Genomic DNA, 11,354 nt, shown 5'->3' with positions numbered 1-11,354 from the left:
TGCCTCATGCCAATGCATGACAAGGCTGACATTTCTAGAGTCGTGTGCTTAGCATCTCCTTGTACAACCCTTCAGGTACCTAGATAGGGTATGGGCAATGCCCCACACATTACAGGAAGGTCATATCTTTATTATCCTGTGTATCTGAGTATATCTCTCTTACATATTTATTATCTTATATAGCCTATTATGCCCTGCATATAGGTTATAGACAGTCCTATATATCCTCTGTATACCCTATATTTTATCTTATATATTCTGACTATACCTATCCTCTATCCTCATCATCTATCTGTCTCTCTATCAAGAGAATGACATACACAGGTACAATAGGGTTATGGTTGAAACATAAATGTATCTTGCCAAACCTATTGCCTTTAAAAATATTTATTCATTTGAAAGGCAGAGTTGCAGAGAGAGAGAGAGAGAGAGAAGGAGAGAGATCTCATCCACTGGTTCACTCCCCAAATGCCCACAACAGTCAAGGCTGGGTCAGGACGAAGCCAGGAGCCAGGAGCTCAATCTGCCTCCATGTGGGTGGTGGAGACGTTAATACTTGAGACATCATCTGCTGCCTCCCCAGGTGCATCCGCAGGGAGCTGGGTCAGAAGCAGAGGAGGAGGCAGGACTCTGATAGGTGATGCCAGCACCCCAAGCAGCGGATTTAGCTGCGGTGCCACAGTGCCTGCCCCCACTGCCTTTTATTACACCATGACAGCTGTAATTTTTCATAATACTTATGGTGATGGAATCACACTGATTAACTGCTTGCTGTGAGCGAGGTTGCCTGATACCTAATCTCAGTATCCACAACGACTCAATGAGACTAGGTATTATTTTGGCCATCTTTAGGAGACAAAACTGAGGCATGAAGAGATTGGGGAATATTTCTGATATTAAAGCAGGTAGTTTTGGGGCCAGTGCTGTGGTGTAGTGGGCTAGGCCTCTGCCTGAGGTGCTGGCATCCTGTGTGGGTGCCGGTTCGAGTCCCAGCTGCTCCACTTCTGATCCAGCTCTCTGTTAATGGCCTGGGAAAGCAGCAGAGGTCAGCCCAGGTGCTAGGACCTCTCATCCTGCATTGGAGACATGTTAGAACTTCTGTTTCCTGGCTTCAGATCAGCCCAACTCCAGCCACTGCAGCCATCTGGGGAGTGAACCAGCAGATAAGGACCCTCTTTCTCTTTGTTTCTCCCTCTTTCTCTCTGTAACTCTGCCTCTCAAGTAAATAAATAAATCTTAAAAAATAAAATAGCTAGTTGCGGCAGAATTAAGATTTAATTCCTATTAACTCCAAGGCTAATGTGCTTAACCACTACATTCTATTCTATTCTTTTTTTATTTTTTAAAAAGATCTATTTATTTAAAAGGTAAAGGTACAGACAGAGAGGGAAATAGAAACAGACTGAAATGTTGACTAAAACCTGTAAGAAAATTTAACAAATTAAACATAAACATATTTTACATTTAAAAATTGTTGATTAGGCACAAAATTAGGGTTGCTTGGTTTAGCACCAATTTACTAAAAAGGAATCTCGAGTTTTCTTTAATCATGTACTTAATAAAAGGCAATATTAAAGAACAGGGGCCAAGGTCCATCTGCAGGTACCATCATGGCGGATGGCCAGTCAGGTACACCCCTGGGCTCCAGTCTCACCACCCTGTCCCAGCTGCTCATGTATGTAAAGGTGCTCATCCAGGTTGGGTATGAGCCTCTTCCTCCAACAATATTTTTGGGCAGCAAGTATGTCAGCTTCCTTGTTTCTTTTGTTACGCTCAGCACATTGCCAGCATGGATGGGAAGCGTGGGTTGTTCACAGGCTTAACTCCAAGACTGTTTCAGGAGTCCTTGGAACTGTAGTCCATGGTGAAGTTTTACAGCATTGCCAGGAGCGTGACAAGGTTGAGGAGTTGGGACCTGGAAATGCACAGAAAGAAGTCCCGTCTTCCTTTGATCGGGTTATCAGAGACAGCGTGAGAGATGATTGCTCTATCAGCTGCTGCCCCCATCACACACCCCTTCCCCGTGGTCACACTGAGATCGATGGTGCAACTCATTGGCAGAGAATCCAAGTATTGCAGACTTTGTGACTCCATAGTAACCATCTATCGGGAAGAAGCCATCCTAGGATTTTCTGCGGGTCTTTATTCCTCACTTTCTGGGTGACATGATTTCCTTGTGGCTCTGAAACTCATTGGCCTACCTTGCCAACACTTGGCGCTGGACAGTGGGGTGTCCACCACAAATGAAATGAAGAGTTATTCCCAAGCTGTCACAGGATTTTTTGCCAGCGTGTTGACCTACCCCTTTGTGCTTACCTCTCATCTTATGGCTGTCACCAACTGTGGGCTTGCTGGGGGATGCCCTCCTTTCTCCCCAGTGTATAGATCTTGGATAGACTGCTGGTGCATGCTACAAAATGAGGGAAGCATGATTCAAGGAAATAGTTTGTTTTTCCAGAAGGTCCCCATTGGGAAGACTTGTTGTGATGTGAGAATGTTCATGTGAAGACATGGGGCAGGGACAGTGACATTTCTATAATCCCAGATGCATGGAATTATAGGAGCAAATGTTTATTTCTATAGAGCATGGCATACTTTTTAAATCTTGGGAACACACACACACACACAGGGGCCAAAAGACAAAAATGAAGTATTCAGTGGGTGGAAGATTTCTCTGTGTCTCTGTCTGTCTCTCCCGTCTCTCTCTCTGTTGCTATGCCTTTCAAATAAATAATAAAATTTGGAGAGATTTTTTTTCCAAATTGCCTCCCAAAAGTTGTACATCAGTTGATAATTTCAAAAATAGGATATGAGGGCTTTATTCTCTATACCCTAGGGAATACTTGATGTTATCAATCTTTCAAAAAATTTTTTTTTTGCCAAAATGATCCTATTTAGTTTTAGTGCTCTGAGCCTAATGCTTGATAGTATTAGACATTCAAGATCCTTCTAGCCCAGGTTTGTTTTTTTTTTTTTTTTGAAAAGCAGAATTATAGACAGAAATTGAGAGAGAGAGAGAGAGAGAGAGATCTTCCATCTGCTGGTTTACTCCCAATGGCAACAATGTCAGGAGCTGGGCCAGCCAGAAGCCAGGAGGCAGGAACTTCTTCCAGGTCTCCTGCATGGGTGTAGGGGCCCAAGCACTTGGGCCATCCTCTGTTGCTTTTCCAGGTACATTAGCAGGGAGCTGGATTGGAAGTGGAGCAGCTGGGACTCGAACAAGCACCCATATGGGATTCCAGGGCTGCAGGTGACAGCTTTACCTGCTCCACCACATGTCAGCCTCTAGCCCATGTAGTTTACAATCTGCAGAGGGCCAAATGGCTGAGTCCTCATTTTGGAACATAAACTGTATCATCCGCATGCATCAGTACACACTGGTGATGTTATGGAAATATGTATTTCAGTTTTTATTCAAAGTTCTTGTTCCCTCAGAGATAAGAAGTCAAAGCAGAGACAGTAAATACAGTGTACAAGTGAAAGGATTTACTTGAAGTGAGAGAGTGAACATGCATTCCCATATGCGCATAGGCAAGGCTACAGGGAGGGATACCCTCCCCTCGTAAGTGGGCCAGAGAATTGCCTAATAGGAAAGTGCATGGGAGGAGGCCGGAGAAGGATCAACAGCATGGGCAAGAGGCCAAATGGACAAAAAGGCCACTTCCATGTGTAACAATCCCTTTTATTGGCAGGGGTGTTACCTTAATTGAATATATAAATGGGGTGGAGTTTGGGCAGAGTCTAGCGTGTGTGAGGCTTCCTGAGAATTTCATGGTGCCTCCACCTGCCTTTTAACTTCCACATGGCCTTAATACTGTTTCCTCCTTCCTGGTCCCTGATAAGACATAGGTGCATCATGGGAAGATGGGTGCATTGGACTGACATGTAGTGGGGTGGAGTTACGTTGCAGGGTTGCTTTGTGCAGAAATCGTGAGAGACTTACTCAGTTCACTTACTCCTCCTAATCTCCTGCCTGCTTCCCCTGTACCAGTGGCAATCCCTGTCCAGGACAAGGGGATTCTGTTCTGGTTTAGGATCCTCTTCTCTCAGATTCTGGGAATTCACTGCTGAGGGTCCCTTGCTCATCACACATGGGTGCCCACAGACAGTTAGTTGATCTTAGTTCCTACACTTACTTTTTTTTTTTTTTTAAGATCTATTTATTTGTTTGAAAGGCAAAGTTACAGAGAGGCGGAGGCGCAGAGAGAGAGAGAGAGAGAGATCTTCCATCTGTTGGTTCACTCCCTAAATAGCTGCAACGACCAGGGCAGGGCAGATCCGAAGTCGGGAGCCAGGAGCTTCTTCTGGGTCTCCCACGTGCATGCAGGGGGTCAGGTCCAAGGGCTTGGACCATCTTCCACTGCTTTCTCAGGTACATTAGCAGAGCACTGGATTGGAGGTGGAGCAGCTAGGACTCGAACTGGCGCCTATATGGGATGCTGGCACTACAGGCAGCAGCTTTACTCGCTATGCCACAGCCCTGGCCCCTACACTCACCTAAAGGGCAGTCAAGTGATATCGGTGGACACCTTCTGTCTGCCCTGCACGCTCAGCGAAATGTTGCTGCCCGTCTGGTGAATGGGAAGCACTGAGTGATGCTGTGGCTGTGTTTGTCCAACCAGTGCGCTCTGGAGGCCTGCCCCACGGGAGGTACATTTACACTGAAACCTGAGCAGTGTTCCAGGCTCTCCATGAACAGGAGTCTCCAGAGGAGCTTGTCCAAATGCAGATTCAGGATCCTAAGCTCTGGTGGGAGGATGTTGCTGCCCTAGGACGCACTTTGGAGTTAGAGCAGAGTTCACTTTAAGGAGACCAGAAATTTCTCACCCTAGTGCATTCTAATTATGAGGAGTGCAGGTCTTTATTTAAAAACAATTATCTAGCACCCAGGCGTAGGTATTTAAAAGCACCCTGATGGTGTAAATATGCTTTTTTGTGGCATGGTGGTTTTTAAGTGATTTTTAAATGATCCCCGGACAGCAGCAGCAGTATCACCAGGGAGCTTGTTAGACATGCAAATTCTCAGGCCTCATCTTGCCTGCCAAATCAGAAATTCTGGGGTGGAGGCCAGCTGTGCACAAACAAGTCTCCATGATTCTCACTAAAGTTTGAGAACCATGAGTGAACAGAAGAAAGAGGGTTCTTTTTTAAAAAAAATTTTTTTATTTGACAGGTAGAGTTATAGACAGTGAGAGAGAGAGACAGACAGAGAGAAAGATCTTCCCTCCGCTGGTTCACTCCCCAAATGGCCACTACGACCGGTGTGCTGCGCTGATCTGAAGCCAGGAGCCAGGTGCTTCTTCCTGGTCTCCCATGTGGGTGCAGGAACCCAAGCACCTGGGCCATCCTCCACTGCACTCCTGGGCCACAGCAGAGAGTTGGACTGGAAGAGGAGCAACTGGGACTAGAACCCGCGCCCATATGGGATGCCAGCGCCGTGGGCGGAGGATTAACCAAGTGAGCCACGGCGCAGGCCCAGAAGAGGGTTCTTAACAAAGTCAAATTCCAAGATGTGGGTCTGAAGTTCTTCTTCTTCTTTTTTTTTTTTTTTTTTTAATATTTATTTATCTATTTGAAAGTCAGAGTTACACAGAGAGGAGAGGCAGAGAGAGAGAGAGAGAGAGGTCTTCCATCTGCTGGTTCACTCCCCAAATGGCTGCAACGGCCAGAGCTAAGCTGATCTGAAACCAGGAGCCAGGAGGTTCTTCTGGGTCTCCCACGTGGGTGCAGGATCCAAGGACTTGGGTCTTCTTCTACTGCTTTCCCTGCCATAGCAGAGAGCGGGATCTGAAGTGGAGCAGCTGGGACTCGAACCCACATCCATATGGAATGCTGGCACCAGACGGCGGCTTTACCCATTATGCCACAGTGCTGGCCCCTGAAGTTCTTAAATCTGGCTGCATACCAGATCCTCTAAGCATCTTGATAAATGTCCACATACGTGGGCCCCACCTTGATACCTTCTGTTTCCATAGTTCTGGAGCTGTCCCCAGGAGTATGTGGCCTTAAAAGCACCCCAAAGGTGTTGATTCAGTGGCTCAGCAGATGGCCAATAGCTCCCAGCATGAATGGTGGCCTCCTGACTTGTGTTATACAGCTCATGTATCAGACCCGGTCATGTGCCAGACACTGTACTGATGCTGCTGTGGAACCCCAATGACAACGTACCAGACCCTTTGTACATGAACCCTGCAGCAATCCTGCCAGGGGACCTGCCGCCATTCTCAAAAAGCAGTCTTGGGGTGGCACTGTGGTGTAGCGGGTAAATCTGGTTCATGTCCCGGCTACTCCACTTCTGATCCAGCTCCCTGCTAATTTGCCTGGGAAAGCAGCAGGAAGATGGCCCGAATGCTTGGACCTCTGTACCCCCATAGGGGACCCAGAGAAGGCACCTGGCTCCTGACTTCAGTCTGGCCTAGCCCTAGCTGTTGTAGCCATTTGGGGAGTGAGCCAGCAGATGAAAGAGTTCTTTCTCTCCTGGTCTCTCTGTAACTGTGCCTTTCAAATAAATAAAAATAAATCTTTTTTTAAAAAAGAGAAGTAGTCTTAAAAAGGGGGGGTGGGAACATCACAAAATAGAAGGTTAAGTGGCTGCCTGCAATGCTAGCATCCTATATGGATGCAAGTTTGAGTCCCAGCTGCTCCACTTCCGATCCAGCTCTCTGCCATGGCCTGGGAAAGCAGCAGAAGATGGTTCAAGTGCTTGGGTCCCAGGACCCACATGGGAGACCCAGAGGAAGCTCCTGGCTCCTGGGTTTGGCCTGGTCTAGCCCGCAACTGTTGTGGCCATCTGGGGGAATGAAACAGTAGATGGAAGATTGCTCTCTCTTTGTCTCTCCTCTCCTCTCTGTAACTCTGCTTTTCAAATAAATAAAAAATAAATCTTGAAGAAAAAAAAGTCTCTAACACAGGTCAGTTGTGATTCCCAAACCTGGTTCCTCCACCTGTAGTCCCCAGCCCTGGCCACCCCCTGGAGCATCAGTCTTTGCACACTTGGGGGGCACCAGGCTGAGGGCCTCTGAGGAACCTCTGTGTTGAATCTTCAGGGGCTTATTTTGTAAAGCCAGAGATGCATTTGTCACCTTAGTAGGTACAATAGTCTTGTTTCAGTTCCTCTGTGAGGAAGACAGCTGGTTTCGGTCTTTCAGTTAGGCAAAGCGGTGCCCCGGAGGACAGGTGCTTGGACCAAGGGGTTGTCAGACACAGTAAGGATACCTAGTTACATTACCATAAATAACACGTAGGTCTTTGAACATTAGAATGATGCCCTCAAACGTTGTGTGGGGCATACTAATACTAAAAACAATTTCTTGTTCTCTAAAATTCAAATTGAAATGGGCATACTTTTTTTTTTTTTTATTTGCTAAGCCAGGCAAGCCACCTGGAGTGAATTTCCTGGTCCTGGGGGGGGACATGCCCCACTCTCCTTGTGCCCGGCATCCTTAAGTGTTGGAAGCTTGAAATCAGGGCTTGAGTAGGAGCAGCAGACAAACTCACCAACTAGGCTTTGCAGTAATCAAGACAGTCAGACTTAGGTTTAAACTTAATAATACTTCTTAAAAACTAGCATTACTATGTGCCAGGCATTATGCCATGAGGCTTTTGCTCGCTATTTTATCTAATTCTCATAAGCCTCTGAGCAGGCCTAGTGCTAATTTCCATTTTGTGGGTGGTAAAACTGAGGCACAGAGCAGTTCAGTGATTGGTCTAGTTCAGTGATTGGCACTATCAACATTTGGGACTGCAAAATTCTTCTCTATGGGGGCTGCTCTGTGCATTGCAGGGGATTTAGCAGCATCCATAGTTCCACAACAGAGAACAGAAATATTCCTGTGCGTGAAACTGAAATTGTCTCCAGACACTGCCAAAAGTCTCCTGGGGAACAAATTTGCCCCTGGCTGAGAACTACCTGTTCAAGGTTATGCAGGGATGAAGCTGTTGAGCCAGGCTGGGAGCCCAAACAGCCCTAACCCAAAGCCTGTGCTCTCGGACACAGCCACAGTTTTATCCAAGTTCAGGGAGGAAGAGAAGGAAAGTCATTGGGAAATCAACTGGTCAGCTTCTGCAAGACCAGTTCTTGCAGTCTGATCAAGTCTTTAGGGCTCAGTACCCCAGCTGAGGGTTAATTAGCAGGCAATTGGCAGGGGGTAGAATTTGAAGGTAGAACAGATAGGATTTCTGAAGAACAGGCTGTGGGTGTGGGAGAAAGAGGCGGAGTTAAGGTGGAAGGAACAAAGAGAGTTGGCAGGAAGAGCATGTCGCGGGTTCTCCAGAAGCTGGGCTGGCTCTGGGGTGAAATGAGCACGCTGGAAGTTTTCAGGCCAGTGCTCTCAGCACCTGGGGAGAAGGAAAACAAAAGCAGGATCGGACAAAGGAAGTTTCTGGCAACAAAAGACTCAGCCATTGCTAAGGAGGAGTCCCAAAGTTGGCGAGGACCTACCCCAAGCTGGGGAAGGCAGCCAGGACCTACTTGCCCTCCTGTGGATGGAGGCAGCTCTGGGAAGGAGTGACCTTGGGCAAGGTGGCGCTCCCCAGTGGAAGGCAAGCACCGGCATGGGGCCAGGCTGTGAGCCGTCAGTCACCAACACCCTCAGCAGCTGGGGGAAGGAGAACCTTGGTGCTGGCACCTCTGGGTGGTGACTACAGCACCCCCTAGAGTTCAGGAGCACAGTTTCAGACCTGTAAAGTTTGAGATGGCTACCAGATATCCAAGGGGAGGTGTAAATGACTCCTCTCCTCTTCCGTCTGACTCCGGGGGTTCCTTCAAATTCCCTAGCACATGGGGAACCACTGGAGCAGTGTGGTCCACAGAAATACAATGCCAGTCACATGTCTAACTTAAAATGTTGTAGTAGTCACAAAAACATTAAAAGAAACAGGTGAAATTTGATGGAGCAAGGACATAAACTTCAGCCATTTTAGTTCCTTGCCCGAAAGTAAATCAAATTCCCAGATGGATTCCTTTATCCCTGCTTTCTTTGAAGAGAGCAGTTCAGTCCCACACCCAGCACCCTTTCCCACCCCACCCTCTGCATTCTTCTCCAAGTTTGAAAACCCTCAAAAAACCTGGAAGAAGAAATTCATCTCTGCCCACTTCCCCGACCCCAACCCTAAGCCCACTCTAAGATATGTAAGGCCCATGTAAAGATACATAAGGCCCTCTGCCACGTGTTCAGTCTGTGTGCATGTGGGCAGTTGGCCCCTCTGAGAATTTGTTTTCCCTTGAATAAATTCGCTTTGGTTGTGAGTTCGAATCCTGTCTCCCCTCTGTTCTGCTCCCCTTTTCCTTCCAAAATTAACTTGGATAATAGTTTTATGTGATCAAATGAATCTCCTTTATTATTTAGATCAGTTTGTAGGGGATTTTTCTGTTTCATGGGACATAAAGACTCCCATGTGACACAGGTACATGTAAACCTATCTTAAAACGAGCACATAAAATACACCTAATGAAGTCTCAGATCGCTCCAGTCATTGCTTGTACTAACCACATGGCACCAAGTGCTCTTTTTTTTTTTTAATGTATTTTTTTTTATTTATTTGACAGAATTAGTGAGAGAGAGAGGGACAGAGAGAAAGGTCTTCCTTCCGTTGGTTCACCCCCCAAATGGCCACTACGGCTGGCGCTGTGTCGATCCAAAGCCAGGAGCCAGGTGCTTCCTCCTGGCAGGGGCCCAAGCACTTGGGCCAACCTCCACTGCCCTCCCAGGCCACAGCAGAGAGCTGGGCTGGAAGAGGAGCAACTGGGACTAGAATTGGCACCCATATGGGATGCCAGCACCACAGGCAGAGGATCAACCAAGTGAGCCATGGCGCCAGCCCCGCACCAAGTGCTCTTAACATGTATTTTTCAGATCCATGTTCAAATCAGCCAGCAGGATAAATTCTTAGAAGTCTAATAGGAGATCTTGGGATAAGATCCTAGGGATATGAGTCTTTCGAATTAGATAGACTATTTGGTAATACAAAAAACTCATGAAGTAGCTGTCTCTAGGACAGGGAATTTGGTGAATGGGTATTTTCTGTTTATTCTTGTTTTTAATAAGTGTAAATTTTATTCAAAGACAGAAAGGATGAAAATAGAAATGTATACAGTATATAGAATTCAAAATTTAAAGTATTAAGTCTTAAAAAAATTAGGGACTGGTATTGTGGTGTAACAGTAAAGCCACTGCCTGTGGCACCAGCATCCCATATGGGCATGTGTTCAAGTCCTGGTTACTCCATTCCTGATCCAGCTCCCTGCTAATGTGCCTGGGAAAGCAGTGGAAGATTGCCCCAGTACTTAGGACCCTGCTCCTATTGGGATGCCAGGAAGAAGCTCCTGGCTCCTGGCTTTGGATTGGTCCAGCTCTGGCCATTGCAGCCATCTGGAAAATGAACCAGCAGATGCAAATTTCTCTCTCTCTGCCTTTCAAATAAATAAATAAATAAATAAATCTTTTAAAAAGAAAGAAAAAAATAGATCCAAATGTACGTGGGAAGCAAGTAGAGGATAAAGGCCACATATCAAAACAAGAGGGAAGGGGCTGGTATTGTGGGGCAGTGGGTTAAGCCACTACCTACAATACTGGCATTCCATTTGAGTGCAGGTTCAAGTCTTGGCTGTTTTATAAAAAAAAAAAAAATTATGTAAAGGACAAAATAGGTGGGATCAATGACAAGATAGATGTAGCCAACTGCAGATTAAAAAGTTGGAAGTGGGGCTGGTGCTGTGGCAGAGTGGGTTGATGCCCTGGCCTGAAGCGCTGGCATCCCATATGGGCGCCGGTTCGAGTCCCAGCTCTTTGTTATGGCCTGGGAGAGAAGTGGAGGATGGCCCATGTGGCAGACCCAGAAGAAGCTCCTGGATCCTTGCTTTGGATTGGCGCAGTTCTGGCCAGTGCGGCCAATTGGGGAGTGAGCCATCAGATGGAAGACCTCTCTCTCTCTCTGCAACTTTTTCAAATAAACAAAACGAAACAAAAAGTTGGAAGTTCAGGGGTTTGTGGTGTAGCCCAGTGGATCAAGCCACTGCTTGTGATGCCAGTTTCAGTGCAGGCTGTTCTGCTTCTAATCCATCTTTCTGCTAATGCAACTGACACAGCAGTGGATGATGACCTAAGTACTTGTGTCTGCCATCCACATGGGAGACCTTGAAGGAGTTCCTGGGTCCTGGCTTTGGCCTGACTCAGCCGTGGATATTGTAGGGAGTGAACCAGTAGATGGAAGATCTCTCTCTTTCTCGTCTTTTACTCTCTCTGTCACTCTGCCTTTTAAATAAATAAATAATCTTTTAAAAAGGTGCAAAGTTCAGATGAAGGATTAGATATATTACATTTAATTGTGTTAGACCCTCGGAGTGAGGATGCTAA

The 11,354-nt window shown here is 46.6% G+C and overlaps 1 pseudogene; it reads left to right on the top strand.

Moving 5' to 3' along the window:
- The first annotated feature begins 1,906 nt into the window (after nt 1-1,906).
- On the top strand, nt 1,907-2,506 carry LOC100344554 (mitochondrial carrier homolog 2 pseudogene; annotated as a pseudogene).
- Nucleotides 2,507-11,354: the final 8,848 nt, after the last annotated feature.

The sequence above is a fragment of the Oryctolagus cuniculus genome, chromosome 6 (assembly GCF_051225735.1).
Source record: "Oryctolagus cuniculus isolate XC-2025 breed Fujian yellow rabbit chromosome 6, ASM5122573v1, whole genome shotgun sequence".
Lineage (NCBI taxonomy): Eukaryota > Metazoa > Chordata > Mammalia > Lagomorpha > Leporidae > Oryctolagus > Oryctolagus cuniculus.
Note: the sequence above shows the minus strand (reverse complement) of the source record. Positions and strands in the feature narration are given on the sequence as shown.